The sequence below is a fragment of the Triturus cristatus genome, chromosome 10 (genome assembly GCF_964204655.1).
Source record: "Triturus cristatus chromosome 10, aTriCri1.1, whole genome shotgun sequence".
Taxonomy (NCBI): domain Eukaryota; kingdom Metazoa; phylum Chordata; class Amphibia; order Caudata; family Salamandridae; genus Triturus; species Triturus cristatus.
Window position 1 is genome coordinate 62,942,597 of NC_140593.1, and position 18,080 is coordinate 62,960,676.

Here is an 18,080-nt window from a genome sequence, read left to right on the forward strand (position 1 = left end):
GCTGCGTACTCCCAATCCAATAGTCAGGGTGCGTGTCGTGGGCCTCACACCCAGAGCAGTGTCACACTTGGTGCGGCGGCTGGTCCCCAGAGATGGTGCATGTCTCAGTTGTTCGTTATCAACAGTTCAGCTGAGGGAGCTCTCCTGAGCACGGAACAGGGCTGGAGTCCTCAGTTCACTCGGCGGGGAGCTAGCGCGGCCATCTTGGGTGCTCGCGGTTTAATCAGACTGCATGGTCAATGCAAATTGTAGGCGTTAGTCCCTTTACATGTGAGCTTCCTGGTGGCCTCTGCTCCATCTCAGCGCCTCTCACGCTCCTTTCTGTGCCGCTCAGCAGATATCTGGATGGGTGCAGCTTGCGCGCGGAATCAGTGCTGTCCAGTCGTGCTGCATAGCGCCGCATAGGCCTCAGGGTGCGTCTCTGTCAATAGGGTGTGATGAGGCATGTCTCCCTTGGCACCTCTCCCAGTGTGTGTCGTCCGCCTATCTGGTACACCGATGTTAGGGGTCTCTGGCCTCACCGCGGGTATGTGCCCTCACCTGCTCACCGCCACCATGTCACCCGCCCGACATTAGGCCCACGTGTTTGCAGGTCACCTTCAGGAACGTTGCTTGATATGGTCCGCTGGGGGCTCTGCGTGCTGTGATCACCTCAGTGCTTCACCCGCAGCCTGTCAGCAGGCCCCTGTCACCCGTCACACAGCTATGACTGTCACCACAGCACCACGCTCCCTGGCGGTCTCCGAGGCAGGATGGTACCAGTGTAGGATGCGCTGCCTCCCGGGGAGCCAGTCACTCCGCCACAACCCAGCTCCGCACAGCAGGGACAGCTACTTTCCTCCCGGGGGCCGCCCACGCACCTCACCAGTTAAACTGCAACTGTGCTCAGCTCCGCAGATGTCCAGCGGCCCGCGGACCTCGTACCAGCACACTCCAGATCCACAGGCAGCCCCGCCGGGTGGTGCAGCTCCCACGGCAGCACGGCTGTTATGTCCGCTTTACGTGTCGGGACAAGATTCGTGGATGAACCCTGTCCAATCTCTACTCCGGCGGCTCTTTATCGCAGCGGCAATCTCAGTCCTAGTGTCACCGCCTGTCATCCGCTGGAGATCTCTGCTGCGCAGCCTCACCACACAGTGGCCATGTCCAGCTTTAGATCTGTAACTGCGGCCACAACGGTGGAAACGTCTCAAGGAAATGTTTCCCGGCTTCAGGAGCCCATCTGCTGTCTGGCTCCACGTATTGCCAGTTTGGATGGCACACTTAGAGGATAATTATGACGGATTATAGGGGATGTCGGCCGGAGTGCTAGGAACTTGGGTCCGCCATGTTGGCTGGCTAGCCACGCCCCCCAACTTTTAATGCTTTTATGAATGATTCTGGGCCCAAGATCAATCGCTCAAAATCCTTCATAATGAAATGTGGACCAAAAAATGTCTAAACAAGGATATTTTTACTTGGAGTTGAAGAAATTAAGAAAGTCCCTCATTTTACCTACCTGGGGGTTCATTCGAAGCGGCTTTTAACTGGAAATTTTTATTAAATATGAGAGCCATGTAATTTCAAAAGTCGATTGATGCCATTTTTAGATTTGCCAAGAGATTAGGCCACAAGCCAACTAAGGAAAGTTTATGTGTTTATAAGAGTAAAAGCATTTATTAGTATCTTTTGGGGCCGGTGTCTGGGGATATGTAAATTGTAACCTACTCCAAGTAGCAGAAAATAAGTTTATAAGCAGACTTCTCGTAGTGCCCCTGAGTTCCTCTACCTCTTTTTGTCATGAGGAAGTTGGCCTGCGTCTTTTGAAAGATGACATTACACTGCAGCCACTATTGCTCTGGGTCAGAATTTGAAATAACCCAGAAGCACATTTCTTTAGAACAATATTGATAGATTGTATAAAATTGGACAACTGTTTAGATATATCCTGGTTAAGATTGATCAAAACAAGTTTTATTAGGATGGGCTCTCCGGGAACATTATACAAATCCCGACACATTGAGAAATGTCTCATCTGCTACAATTAAATCACTTTTTTATCAAAGTCAAAGTCAAAGGCAGCTATATTCGATTGCTATTTCATACAATCAAAAAAGCACATGAAAACATACATATTATTGCACAAAGTAGTAATTAGAGAAACATGTTTCATACCAATTGCTATTTCATACAATCATAAAAGCACATAAAAATAGACATGTTATTATAAAAAATTTCAGTAAATCATGGCATATATAAGTAAAAAATTCGGGGTTGATACAAGTGTGGCTTTAGCGTCAATTTGCCCTTTATACTTGTTGAACAATACTTTTCCTAAGGTCAACTACTTTCTTTAGAAACATTGCTATTCTCCACACGATATGTACATTATCCAAGGATTGTAATACAATGAACGCCGGGCGGCATTGTCTGATCCCCAATGATTTTAAAAGTGGGTCAATCCACACTTTTCCTAATTCACTATAGAACTTACAAAATAAAAGTATGAGGATAGTGAATTGGTCTGAGTGGTTGTCGCATAGACACAATTGCATTACTGTGGCCCAGTCGTGCATTTTTGGGAAGCTCACAATTCTATGAAAGATCCCGCACCTAAATCTTGTCTAGAAAAACCTGTCATAATCACCAAGTACAGGTGTTTGATATGGTTGAATATAAAAAGTGGTTAAAATCATCTGATTCTGCTGAACACTGGGCTTTAAGATCTCGACCGATAGTCTTAACATATCCAGCAGCAGGAGACCCTCTTTTTTTAAGTCCTTTCTCCTTACCAATTGCATAGTACTGAGTTCAGTACTGAGTGGCGTAGGTCATGCATAAAATCTCAAACATACCTTACCCACAGAGGGCCTCATGTAGGTAAATAAATTTTACCGGTTCTTAAATACCGAGCCGTACCGAATCGGTAAATTAGAACCAGTAAGTTATATGTAGGTAAAAATTCGGTAACAGTTACCGATTCGGTAACAGTCGGTAAATACGAATCGGAATTCACCGAATCGGTAAATACCGAGGTGGTATCCACCGAATCGGTAAATACCGAGGTGGTATCTACCGAATCGGAAAATACCGAGGTGGTATCTACCGAATCGGAAAATACCGAATCGGTACGTACGGATTCGGTAAATAACATCACATGACTTGACGAAACAGCTAATCCTGTGCAACGACAGCCCACCCAACCAGGAACTGCCCACACACAGGCAGGTGTACACAATTAGCCGAAGTGGCCACACCCAGGCAGGTGTACATAATTAGCCGACCCTGGAGAGGCTTGGAGTGCAGAGGAGAGGCAGGGAGCAGTTGCATGTGCGAGCGGGAAACGAACAGCATGTCCAGCCAGAGAACACAGAAAGACGGAGGGGAAAGGAGGAGGAAGCTCAAATTCAGCCCCAAGGAACTCCAGGTGCTGGTGGAGGAGGTGGTGAAGCAGCACCAGAAGCTGTTTGGGAGGCAATCCCTGCAAGTGCCTGAGGCCGAAAAGCGCAACATATGGCTGGCCATCCAGGCGCAGGTCAATGCTGTGGGAGTGACCCACAGGGACATTGAGGTCCTCAAAAAGCGCTGGTATGACCTGAGGATTGTGACCAAGAGGAAGATGGGCGACATCCAGAAGGAGGCCAGCCAGACCGGAGGTGGAACCAACAGGGCACCTGCCCTCACCGAACTGGAGGAGCTGGTGGCGGCCACACTCGAGCAAGAGAGCGTCGTGGGTCTTGGGGACGCCGACAGCTCTGCCAGAGCCGCAACACACCAAGGTAAGACGAAAGCACAGCAATGTAGCCTCCCCTACCCCTATCCCACATCCCCCATTGTGAAACGAGAATCACACTGCAGTCCACACGTGTCAGTGCAGACAGGCAATGCATTCCGGGAGATGTAGTCAGGGCAACACTAACCATGACGTAAATGTTACAGGGCAACAAGGCATGTCACGCACTCGAGGCACAAGGAGACAGAGGACAGATTGGAATGTGAAATGATTTATTGTGACGCTTGCAATGCAGCCCTTCGGGGACACTGAGCCAATGTTGTTTTTCTGTCCACAGATGTGACATCATGCAGTACAGGGCATGCTGCAGGGGAGACGGCACACCGGCCACAAAAATCACCTCTAGCCAGCACGAGTTCAGACCAGGGAGCAGGCCCACTTGCAGCCGCACCACCTACGCAGGCAGCCTCGCCGCACACAGAGCCAGCATCACCTCACCGAGAGCCAGCATCACCACCACCAGAGCCAGCATCGCCACTCATGTTCGATTCACCGGCCACATCTCCGCTTGCAGGTGTGAGAATGAGGAGGCGTCCAGCAGCCAGGCTACGAGCCTTAGACACCTCGTCAGACGACAGCATGGGCCCAGAAGACCGCACCGGGCCCCAGGAAGGGAGCCATCCCACTGTGCCCCACACCTCACAGGCAGCACAGACGGGAGCAAGAGGGCGCCGCAGGTCGCGTGTCCAGAGTCCACCAGCACCCACTGACGGCCATGGTGTCTTCTTGGGGCTCGAGGGCCAAATGTTGAAGCAACAGCGCCTGCAATCAAAGGCAGTTATGTCAGTCCAGAGGCACATGCGGGTGATGAAGACAAGCTTAGTCAACATGGACACAAACATTGGCGGCATGGCTGCGGGCATTCGGGACATGTCCCAGTCAATCCAGCAGTTGTGCAGCAAATTAGATGCTGACATCGAAGCACGGCGCCGGAAACGCCAGAGAAGGGACACTACCAGCAGGGCACTCAACCGTCTGGCAACTGCGACTTCCCTACTTTGCCGGCGCTCTGTGACGATGCAGGAGGGCCTAACACAGTGCTGCAGCGACCTGTCTCGGGGGATGGTGCAGGTGACAAGTGCACTAGGGGTGCTATTGACTAGTCAGGCGTCGACAACTGCTGCAGGGGATGCTGCGGAGAGCATCGACACCAGCAGCAGCATCACACCCCCCGTCCCCGAAGCACGCAGGAGCAGCAGGCGGCTTGGGGTTGGCTCTAGTGAGGATGCACAGGCCGTGCAATCCACCACTGCAGCGCGTATGCGCAAACATTGATGTGGCCCTGCTTATCCACTTGCCATTGGGTGACGTAACCCTGGACATACTCATTGTATAGATGGCATATTGCCAGATTGGCCTGTTCATGTGTTCATGGCGTGGTGCCACATTAAACTACGTCATGACTTCTCACAACTCGCTGTGTCCCCTCACTTACTCAGAAATAGTTGCATGTGATCTCTGCCCGTCTCTCTCTCCCATCGATTGCAGTTGGCACTCTAGCTGCGCTGCCCTCTGGCTGGCCTGACTCATCCTCGTTGTCCTCAAAATATGTTAGTTCCACATCTGTACCTTTTTTCGTGGCAAGGTTGTGCAGCATTGCACAAGTGGCAATTATCTTGCAGCAGGTGATGGGTTTGTACTGGCGTGCGCCTCCGCTCTTGTGGAGGCAGCGGAACCTGCTCTTCAGTAGTCCAAACGTGCGCTCCACCACATTGCGTGTTGTTTTGTGGGCCACGTTGTATCGTCTCTCACTCTGGGTTGCTGGGTGTAGGTAGGGAGTGAGGATGAATGAACGGCATGCATATGCACTGTCGCCTGGATGAGTAAAAGGGAACCATCAGGTACATGCCTCTATACACTCTGATTTGCAGGTTTCAAGGGGCGTCACTGTTACTTACCCAGCAGGTATCCCTCTCGGAATTCTCCGGCACTCAGTCGTGTGTAGATCCCACTATTCTGGAAGATGTAAGAGTCGTGGGTGCTCCCAGGAAACTTTGCAACAATATCTGTGATGATGTTCCCTGCATCACAGATCACCTGCACATTGATGGAGTGGGTGGACTTCCTGTTCCTGTAGATGTGCTCTGTATCAGCTGGTGGACAGATTGGGATGTGTGTACCATCAATACAGCCGATGACATGGGGGAACTGTGCCATGTGATAAAAGTCTGTTTTTGTTTTCTGCAGTGCAGCCTGTGTGTTTGGGAAGCTTATGTAGTGGTGCATTCTCTGCATCATGGCATCCAGGAACTTCCTGAAGAAACGGGACAGGCAACTCTGGGATACACCACCCACCGCAGCTGTCACCACCTGATAACTGCCGGATGCCAGTAGATGTAGGCTGCACATGTGGTGGTATGGCGTGCGCCCTTCTTGTTGGCTGGTCCAGGAGTGGGTGCAGGTCCCTTATCAGGTCCATGATGGTTTCGGGGTGTAGCCTGTACCTCTCATGTATCTCTGCATCAGTCAGCTGGAATAGTGTGATGCGCTGTCTGTAGATTTGTTCCTCCCATCGCCACACCCTCAGTCCTGCTGCCTGTAGACGTAGGCGCCTTGCAATGACGTACATGGCGGCCATGTTGTCCACGCTGTTGCATTTTGGGATTGCTTATGTGCATTGTTGATGGTTACCACCTGCTTTCCATCCGTGTTAACTACCGACTCTTATTTACCGATTTTCCTGGATTTCTTAATTACCGACTGCTCCTACATGTCATTTTAGATTTTTACCACTTCATATTTACCACTTCATATTTACCGATTCGTTAAATGTGTCTTCGGTAAATATGAATCGGTATTTTAGAATTCGGTAACTATGAATCGGTATTTACCGCCTCATATTTACCGAAAAGTGGTTTTTGGACTCCTACATCTCACTTGTCTGAATACCGGTCGGTAACGGCATATTTACCGAAAATCGGCCGTTACCGACCGGTATTTCGCTACCTACATGAGGCCCCGAATCTTTAAAACCCCTTCCAGCTTAAGACTGTCCATTAGTATATCCCTATTTAGTTGGGTTTCCATTTGTGTCCAAATCCAGTGCCATAAGAGGACGGGTTCCATTTTTATGAGGTCAGAGAGGTATGGTAAGCCCAGCTCAGCATGATAAGCGTACGATGATGTGCTACTCGGGACTGACAGAATATATCTAAAAATGTTATTTTCAACCGATTGTAGCAAATACGTATGAGCAAAACTCCATGCCCCTGCTCCGTACATTGCTGTGGATACGCTTATCACTTTATACATCTACAAGGGCTCCATTGGAAGGGAGCCAGGACACATCCTTGCCTAACCCCACTCCTTAAGTGAAACGGGGGCAGTGCAAACTCCATTCAGACCGAATTGAACTTGTGCCTTAGCGTTGCTATAAAAATGTTTAAGAAAATGGATTATTTGTGCTTCCATCCCCATCACCTATAGGATCTCCCAGAGCTTAGCATGCCTTACAGAATCGAAAGCTGCAGTGAGATACACAAAAGCTAAAAAAAGCCTTCACTTCTTCACCCGTGTATATTTCTCAACAAGGATGGCTACATTTAAACTCTGCTCAGTTGTCCCCAAGCCCTCACGGAAGCCACACTGAATATCAGAGAGGACTTTATCATCCTCTGCCCACACATGTAAACGTTCTAACACTATCTGCCCCACTACTTTAGTCACAGTATCCAATAGTGAAATGGGCCCATAGCATCCGGGATCCTGGCGGTTCCACTTTTAAAAAATTGGCACGAATATAGATTCAACCCAGGTTGACAAAAAAGGTGCACAACAGCTAGCATTGATCACCTGGGTGATAATTGGCCCCCATAGAGTCATGTTTGACTTGAATAAGTCTACCCGGAACACCATCCGGCCCAGGAGCCTTCCCACTTGTGCTTACAGAGATTGCCCGATTCACTTCGTCCAATGTAAATTGGAGGTCAGAATATTGGATCAGGGAGTCCGAGGAAGTTACCCCTTGGTTATTATCAATTCTGCATGCACCACTAAATGTCCTTGAAAAATACTCAGTCCATTGGTCCTCACTTATCGCAATTTTAATTGTGGGACCACCTCCAGGGGTCAAGAAATGTGTTTTGACCGCTTTCTAGAAAGCCGAGCTATCTCCCATTAAAGAGTCCTTATTCAAGGTTCCAATGCTTCGTTTCTCACGGTAATTTTTTCTTTCCTTGATGGCTAACCTATACTCCCCTCTTGCCTGCCTCAAGGCATCTAGGTTTCTAGGGGTCTTATGTAGTACATTTTTTTAAATAAGAGTAAGCTCGAGTGTATTTTGAGTCAAACCATCCCTGGGTTTTTCCTCTTTTTGATTTCTGGACAAATAGTGCCTCCCTGTACCACCTGATATAGATAGAAAAGAAGTCAGGATGCTCTTTGGGACAGCTGTATCAATTAAGCAAGTCTCAAAAGCCAATTTACATTTGGTTATTACTTGTTTGGTGATTGATGTAGGGTCCACCATTGACCAATGCAAAGTATAACCTAAACTTTATCATGTCTATCAAAACTATCTAACGGCATTGAAACGGAGAGGCACAATGGAAAATGATCACTCAATGAGTTATCATCAATATGGAAAGTGCGAAGTCTAGATGCATAATTATTCAACACTGTTGGAAACGGGTAGCGTGGTGCAGAGCGGGTGGGCCAAACTCTGGAGGAAATGTGCAAAGCATTCACGCAGTACACACAGGCGACACACAAGGCACACTACAAAAAGAGACACTACACCGGTTTAGGTAAAAACAACTTTTGTATTGTCCAAACACAGTATGTCAGGTAATCTCTACACTGCGCCAACTGGCGCTCGCTTCAAATTTACAGGGGGGGGGGGGGGGGGGATTATGTACAGGGCAGGGCCAATCGGGCCCCTGCCGGAATCATTGCGACAGAGAAGACAATAGAAATAAGTCCATCAGCCTCAGACCTGCAAGAAAGTCATCATGGCATAACATTACGCAATCGTCCGGAACACCTGGAATAAAAACATCATGACATTCCCTTATGCATCACCAATATGAGTGACCCCTGGGCCTGAGGCAGAAATTAAGGTGGGCAGTGCATTAACACATCAAACCCTGGCCTCTCAACACAGCGCGGCACATAGCAAGTAAACAGCGCTTACAATCCGGGGCATGTGAACATAGCGCTGCACATAACAATTGACCGGCGCTTCAAATCATGGCCTTTAACATAGCGCTGCACATAGCAATGCAATAGCGCATTAAAACAGTACATTTACCATAGCGCTGCACAAAGCACGGCTGTAGCGTGTTAAAACAGTGCATCTACCATAGCGCTGCACAAAGCAAGGCATTAGCGCTCAGAGCATGGCAAATAAACATGGCGCTGCACATAGCAAGGCATTAGCGCTCAGAGCATGGCAAATAAACATAGCGCTGCACATGGCCATTTAATAGGGCTCCAAAAAACATGGCACTTAAACATAGCGCCGCAGAGCAATTCATTAGCTCTTCAAAACAGGGACCACCAACTACAGGGGACCCTTAGTACCCTCTTTCAAATGCCCAAGGGTGGCAACTGCCCACTGTCCGGCAGGGCAGTTGAGTCCAAGGGCCTCCGTCTGGGGCGAGGTCCCACTCTATGGGGCTCCAAAGTCAGGCAGGCCCCTTCGTTGCAGCTGCCCGCTGTCAGGTGGAGCAGCTGTGCAGGGAACCAATGCGGCACTCCGGAAACCGGGGGCAGGCACCGGCAATGTGCCCCGTTGCCCTCCACCCCTTGACTCCTCACGGGGCCCAACTCACCAGAGATCTTGCAGGACTTCACCCGGGCCCCAGGAGGGCACCCGGGACTTCGACAATGCTCCTCTCGAATTTTGCGGCACTCGGGGCTCTCCTCCGCTCACGGAGAGCCCCCCAGACAGCAGCACCTCTCCGCGGGTCCGGACCGGCGGGGTGGGCTCCCGCTCAGGTCTTCCGTCCAGCTACGGGGCTCCCTCGACACCACGGCAAGGCGCCAGCGCGGGGTAGGCTCCCGCCTGGCTTCGTCTTCCCGGTCGGGGACAGCAGGTCCCGCCCCCAGTGAGGCTTGGGTTTCCGGGTCGCCGCAGGCAGCGCGGCGGCCCCCAACAGCACCTCGGGTCGTGGCGGTGATTTTCGTCAGTTTCTTCTTGCGAGCGTCAATACAGGGTAGGCTCCCGTGGAGTTGGCATCGTGACCACGGGGTGCGCTCCCGCTGGTATAAATACAAACACCGCGTGGCGGCACACACACGGGGTGGGCTCCCGATGTTGTGAATAAGCGCCGAGGCAGTTGGCACTCGCGCCGACGGGCAGTATCACGCGAGGTGGGCTCCCGCTGGCGTCAATTTACCATCCATATGGTGACAGCACAGGGGAGTGGCCAGGCAGCGCCCCCCAGCAGAACACAGTCAATTAGACATGTAGCGCTCACCAACTATAGTGCTCTCCTTCCAAGGGCAGCTTGCAAATAGCGCTCTCCTTCCAGGGGCAGCTTGGATATAGCGCTCTCCTTCCAGGGGCAGCTTGGATATAGCGCTCTCCTCTGCAAGCAGCTTGTAAATAGCACTCTCTGGTTCCTGCCCCTTGGTTGAGGGTTTCTTGAGGGGGGGGAAGTTGCGTTGGTGGCTGAAGGCGGACTAATTAGTCTCTGCCTGTTGTCCCTGGGTTCTCCTCTCGCCGGGCCAGATCAGTGGGTAGTTCAGGATCCCTCACTCACTTGAAAGGCAGCACCTAAGCCCTGTCACTTTCAGAGGCATAGGTCCCTGACTAAACCCTACCGCCTAAAACTCCTGCGAAGGCTTCTCCAGGTCTGTGTTGCCCCAACTATAGCTTTCCCTCGCCCTGGGGACAGTAGAGGGGGGTACGTAGGCTCAGGGCCCAGCACACAGGCCCATGTGGTGGTAACCCCTGGGAGCAGGTCCCCTCTCTCTCAGGTCCACCCTCTGACTGAGCACATGGCAGCCCAGCTCTGCCCTTTATACGCCCCTCTCCCCCCCCTTCCAGACAGTGCCAGAAGCTTCTAGAAGCGTCTGGGGAGACTGGCTCTAACTGGCCTAGGGGGAGGTGGAGGGGTAGAGCACCCTGGGTGCCAGGCTTCCCTCCAAAAGCTGGGGCTGCTGGGAAATAACGACTAGACTGTTAACCCAGCTCAGTCAAACGGCGCAACCACACAGCTTTGGCATCCATTTTAAGTTACATTTTTAAAATGGGGAAACTCAGTCTGCACACATTCAATCTTTGCATTTACACATGTGGTTTCCCAGAAAAGCGAAAAATTTCTGGGAAAAAGGGCCAAGTCCAACAAACACCAGTATGTAATCTGTAGTGGAACATAGACCCCGTCCATTGAATGTGTGAGGTATGGGGGCAGGTGTGGCACATAGCTTGTTTACAAATCCTGAATCTAAACCAAAAACACTTTTTATCAATACCTTGAGCTGCCAAGTACAGTGTGCAATATCGCTGGCCATTCGGAGCACTTTTGGAAGCCACAAACATAACCTGCCCTTTATTTGCCAATACATTTTAATGAAAGGTAAAAATTTACTTTGAAGAGGTTCCGTTTAAAAACCTTACACTTTCTGGTTGCTTTTCCTACGCAGGGTACATGGTTTTCCTTCCTCTGTCCTTGTGACAGTCACACATTTCAAAGCACTAAACACTTTATTTTTTCTGCAAATTTAACATCTCTGATAGGAGGCAGTTTATTCGTCCGTTATTATTAGCATAGGGGATTAGAGCCCATGAGGTGGCGATGGCATATTTGCTTTCTTTAGGAACCATAGAAATTCTATATGGGGTTTTAAAGTACATTTTTGCTGTGTTTAAGATTTTTTGTAAATACTAGGTACTTTTATCAATTTGTATTTTACAGGTTTAATGCTCATCTGTTTTCTAATGAAAATGTGTATCTGTAAACTTGTATGGCTCTTTTGAGTCGAATAAAGTAATTTGATTGATTGATTGACACTTGGCGGACCTTAAATGGAACCAGCAGGAAAGACACATGTATTACATCAGCCCATGGAGCCTGGTCATGTATTGACTATTGGTTAACCTTCCGGAAGGTACTAACGTGGTCCATCGGGGCAACAACGCTCCCCTGAACACTTTCAGATAATGCCCCGGTACTGCTGGAACTGTCAATGCCATTGGCAATTCCACGAACCTTCACTTCATGATGTTGGTTCAACTTGAAATACCATGCTTCCTTGACTCCTTCTTTTACACTATATATTGGAGTCTGTTGTTTATTTTGATGATTATCACCGTACGTATGGCGCTTAATCCACACGGAAGGCAGCTTCAGTAGAGTAGTCCTCTTTTGATTTTTACTGTTTTACGCGTTCACGGGACTGAGTGACTTTAGCGTGTGTAGATATATGGAACGTAGCATGGGGACCTTTGAGGTTCCGTGGGAATCGTAATGACCCTTTTTGGGTGTGTTCGAATATGGACGAGTTTGGTATCTACGAACCGCAAATGACGAGTTTAGTGGGTGTACGCGTTTTCGCTACGCTACTATGTACGGATCGTCTCATTCCTAGGTATGTCCATCCGAACCCTCGGGTTCCATTTTAGATGCGGCATCCATTTTTGTTTCTTGCCCTCAAGTAGCCAGCGAATGGACCTTGTCCGCTCTGTGACCCTGGGATTCCCAAGCTTTCACAAAGGACACGTGCTTCTTTGAGGGTGTCTTTTATGATAAGGGAAATGACACGGCAAAGGCAGATGGCCCCGCTCAAGGCTCATCTTGCCGTGCCAGTCTATTGTTTCAGTCATGCATGCATTAGGTACGAGGTCTTTGATCCTGCAACCAAGTTTCTGTTATTACTCTCTACACTCTTTTCCAATCTGTTGTGCATCCTTGTTTTTCCTTTACATCTGTTTCTGTCCCTTCTCCTAATTCGTTTACAGTCAGAATGGAATGTGCTTAATGTGGGGATGATGTGCTTTTACAGTTGGGAACCGGCAATGTTGCTGTAATTATGTTCCGGGCTTCTGAAACATGAATGCGACCCTTTTGAAGTTTACTGTGGGAACGGAATTGTAACCTTTTGTTCGTCATGTTGTGCAATGACCAAAATGTGTATAAAAGGAGCGATCCACTTTCGCAATTGGAAGCAGTCTCTCAGAACCTACACGTTGTGTACTTCTTGCGATTTCTGTATCCCTGCAGTAAATAAACGCTGATCTTTGACGCCGCAGGAAGTGTCCCGTGTCTCTGTGTTTTGTACGCCGGAACAGGTAACCCACGAAGGTTTCAGGTGTTGTCCCCTGGCACCGCTGGGCCTTAGAATAGCCCAGTCCTTCAGTTGGCGCCCAACGTTGGGCGACATCAGCGGTACCGGTCCAAAGCCCGACGATCGTGAGGAACTTCGTGTGAAATCTCCGAGGGAAGGTGCACCCCGCTTCATCGATCCAGTTGTCGAAATAAGTGGCCCGAAGACTTTTCCCGCGAAGATTCCCGCCTCCTGACGGCTGCGACGGACTGATGCCCTGACTGTCGACCTGTTTTGGCGCTTGGCGTAGTCCTTTGTACGGCGAGACGATAGACGGGCCTTCCTGGTGACGCCATTGCTCTTTCAGTTAAGTATTTGTGGGTCGCTTCCAGAGTTTATGGTTTTGTAGTTCCTTTTTGGGATGGTTACTTTGTTGTTTGCATGGTTCCATTGCATTTGTGGTTCTTAGTTGTTGGTTCTTAGTTGTTGGGTTTTATTTGACGATTGCAATTGCCAAAAACCGAGGGTCTTGCATTTTTGCGAGGACATCGTAATTCGATAGCCCTTGAAGTTTGTAAACTCGGTTAGTGTGCACGATGCCTGGCTGTAGTACTTTGTTTGGTTTCCTTAAATGTTGCAGCACGGATTCCCGACTGGAGGATTCATGCCCGATACCTCCAGTTGGAACTCCGATTTATGAGCTCTATAGTCGCCACGGCGTAGGTCCTATTGTATATAATGAATATTGGATTCGTTACACTAAACATGATGGTGTTCTTAGTTGGCCATCACATGGTAGTTTCGAAACTGCAATATTAGATAATCTTGAGGCTAAATTGTTTAAAAAGAAGGCTAGGCCGGCCATGTTTGATTCCTTTCGATTATGGCGCAAAGAGGCCAAGCAGAAAGAAATCAAACAGATTAAGAAAAATAAGAGAGAAGGTGTCATTACGGTGATGCAAAATACAGAACAGTATCAGCGAGACAAAGATGAGAAGGAGCAGGAAGTTAGTGCTAGACTTCATCATATGGCGGTGGATAAATGTTATCCGGTTTTACCGTCTAGTACAGATAATACGGGAGAAGAAGTGGTAGAAGATCCCATATTGTCCTATCTATTGAAATCACCACCTCCCTATGCTCCAGATACCGTGGGTCCTGTGATTCCTCTTGTTCCTCAACCTGCTGTTTTGATGGCTGCTGGTCAGCCTGTCGTTCCTCCTGTTCTTCCGAATCCCCTTGTGCCGCAAATTGTCCATCCTCCTTTACCCGCTCTTTTTCCTACTGCTCCTTTGCCAGTATCTCATCAGCCCAATCTTACTACTACTCCTGCTACCCCGACTACTGCTACTGTTTCTACGTTTACTCCTAATGTTGTTGCTCCTGTGCCCCCTTCTTCTTCCCCTTCTGTTCGTAGTCGTATATTTAATGCTGTCGCTACTCTCTATTCTCCGTTTTTTGGACCAGTACTCGGGTCAGATCTTTCTGATGTTGCTCAGAGGCGCAGTCAAATTCCTGATGGTAGGGAACGTGAGTCGTTGGTAAAAATGGCGCGTAAATGGATTAGGCATCCTGCGAAGTACGCCTCGCGTATAGTTTTTGAGACATTTTCTCAGTTTAATGAGCCCACGCAAAGATTCGTGTTCGAGGAAATGTGTAAATTCTTGAGAGAAGAATGGGATAATGAGGAGGTAGATAATGTACCGCCCGGGATCACTGAGCTTCAGAATCAATTTTCGACTGGTATGATTGTAGGTGGTAATGTCTGACGTGTTTTAGAGCGTCTGTTATCTTTTCGATCTACAGTGCAACCTCGAGCATTGTTTAAGGACGCCACTGAGGAGTGGATGGCACAACCAGGTCAGTATCCTATGCGGGAAGTTCCCCCAGTATGGATGCCAGGTGATCCTGCAGCTAATCCTGTTGTTCCACCACATTTTCAGAGAGTTTGGATACACCTCCTGTGGAAGCGATCGGAAGTTTTGCAGGTGAAGCAAACCTTGCCCGACCCCCGTAAAAATCCTGCAGGTTATTATAAGGAGTGGTCCCAATTAGTGGATGCTACTGTCATGAACCTTGCCGATATTGACATGTTGTTTGGTAATGTAGTACCTCAACCAATTTGGGCGAAAATCCGTCAAGAGAATCACGCAGCTGAGTTAGGCGGTGATTGGGCTGCTCTTGCGGCGGCTGACGGACGGCAAGTTGGTGGGGCTAAACCTGAACAGCTCATTGAGAATCTGCCCCAGAGGATAATTACACTTATGAAGACACTTATGCCAGCCATACGCGTTAATTGGGACAAATTGTCTGCGTGCAAACAAAAGAAGGACGAGAGTGTCTCCGATTTCTTTACGAGATTTGAGGAGGCATTTATTGATCATAGTGGTCAGGATATGAGCTCTGAGGGAGGTCAGCGGTTGTTTGTTGATAAATTTGTATCGAATTTGTTGCCCGAACTAAGCAACAAGTTGAAGAATTCTGAAAGTTCGTGGGCCGTTTCTACCACTGCTCAGATATTAGCCACGGCCCAATACTACGAAAATAGATAGAAAGAGGAAAGCGAACGCGCAGATAAGAAAACGAAGGATCTTAAAACAAAGGTCTTATTGCAGCAAGCGTATCCTCCGCGCTCGAATCAGAATAACTCGCAACAGCCAAATCGCTTACAATCGCAGTTTTCTAGATCGCAGTCGCGTAATGACTCCTCTACACCTCGCTTTGTGTTGGGGTATAATCAATGCGCATATTGTAGGGGTGAGGGCCATTTGAAGTTTAATTGTCCAGTTTTGCGTGACCGGAACAATGGTGTTTCGGCTCGAGGAGGTCGTAGTGGTCCTCAACAAGCATCACGTGGTAGAGGTCGCGGTGTTACTCAGAATCAGAACGAGCGTCTTGCCACTTCATCAGATTCGCAAAATTGCTTTGATCGGCGCGATCCATCGTCTGGTAGATCTGCACAGTATCATGTGGATGCCTATTATGTCGAGCATGATGTTGATGCGGACGGTACTTATTAGGACAGCCATAGACAAAGAAAGGGAGTAGTATCAGTTCCGGTTGATCAGAGAGGGCCTTATGTCGCAGTTGCTACATTGGGCGTAGTTGAGCCTTTTCTGTTGGACACTGGTGCAGCGAAAAGTTCCATCATTCATTCGAAACTCCCTGGCGCACCTTTGTCTGGCTTAACGAATGTTTCCGTTGGATTCTCTGGCGCCCCCGTTAGCAATCCAGTTTCTAGCCCTTTGCCCCTTACCATTGGGTCTCGTGAGTTAAAGGCTCCCTTGATTTTGACTACTGGTTGTGGTGAGAATCTTTTGGGCTTGGATCTGTTGAAGCGGTTATATGCGACTTTGTACTGCTCTCCTGCGGGAGTGGAGCTTACATTGGGTCAGAGAGTGATCTCTCCTATGTATTTGTCGACTGATATGCTCCCACCGGAATTGAGTTCTCTTCCTGATTTTTTGTGGGCGACAGGTCCCAATGACGTGGGCCTGCTGGATATACCACCTTATGTTGTTCAATTGAAATCAAACGTGCGACTGCCACGCATTCCCCAGTATCGTATCTCTCTTGATGGGGAACGAGCGCTATTAGCGATCATTTACGATTTGATCGATAAAGATGTCATCGAGGAAACACTGGGTAACGTGTGTAATAGTCCTGTGTTACCCATTTTGAAACGAACTGATCCATCCAAGCCTCCTGTGTATCGTTTTGTTATTGATTTAAGGGAGGTGAATAAAATTGTTGTTCCACAGTTCCCCGTGGTGCCTGATATCACAGCTTTGCTGACTCTGCTTCCAGCTTCTGCATCATGGTTCTCGGTTATCGATCTGAAGAATGCGTTCTTTAGCATTCCGATTGCTGAGGAAAGCAGAGATTTATTCGGTTTCTCATTAGGTGGTCGCAGCTTCAGGTTCAAACGCGCACCTCAGGGCTACTGTGAGAGTCCATCGATCTACAGCCAAGCTCTTAAGAGTCAACTTGATGCGTTTGTGTTGCCGGCTGGTGCGGCTTTGATTCAGTACGTTGATGATCTGTTGGTGGCTGCTGACACTGAACAGATTTGCAAAACTGCTACAGTATCACTGTTACAGTATCTATGTGACTTACATCACAAAGTGTCACCTTCTAAACTACAATATTGTTGTCAAGAAGTAACCTATCTAGGTCACTTATTGTCAAAGGCGGGAAGAAGGTTGACCCCTGAAATAATTGCAGCAATTGCTCGAATGACTGTGCCAACAACTCAGCAAGATGTGCGTGCCTTTCTAGGTATCACGTCATACTGCAGGTAGTGGATTCCGAACTTTTCATTGTTAGCGAAGCCATTGAAAGCTCTCACGTGCAAGGATGTTTCGACTCCTTTGCCATGGACGGAAGAATGTCAGAAAAGTTTTTCTGAACTACGTGATGCGTTGTGTTCGGCTTCTGTGTTAGGTACTCCTGATTACAGTAAGCCATTTACACTATACGTTCACGAGAGAGACGGTTGTGCGTTGAGTGTTTTGACGCAACAATTCGGTGGTAAGCAGCGTCCATGTGCGTATTTTTCCTCGACTTTAGACCCGGTAGCTAGAGCGTTGCCAAGTTGCTTGAGGGCGACAGCGGCAGCTGCAGTGTCTATTCGACAATCCGCAGGTCTGGTCATGGATAATATGCTCATAGTGATGGTTCCCCATGCAGTTGACACTCTCCTGAATCGGACAAAAACTCAACATCTGACGAGTGCAAGGTTGTCCGGGTATGAGTTGACACTTTTGGCAAGTCATATACAGATTAAGCGTTGTAATGTACTGAATCCGACGACATTGTTGCCGACTAATATGGAATCAGATGATGTACCACCACATGATTGTTATTTACGAACTGAGGAAGAAACGAAGGGTCGTGTGGACCTGAAAAACACTCCGTTGACAGATCCCGATGGCACTTTGTATGTTGATGGTTCATGTTTTAAGTTGCCGAATGGTGATGTGACGACTGCGTATGCTGTAGTGACGTTGAGCACGGTTGTGGAAACTGCGAGATTGAGTCAGAATTCAGCGCAAGCGGCAGAATTGATTGCGTTAACAAGAGCGTGTGTTTTGTCTAA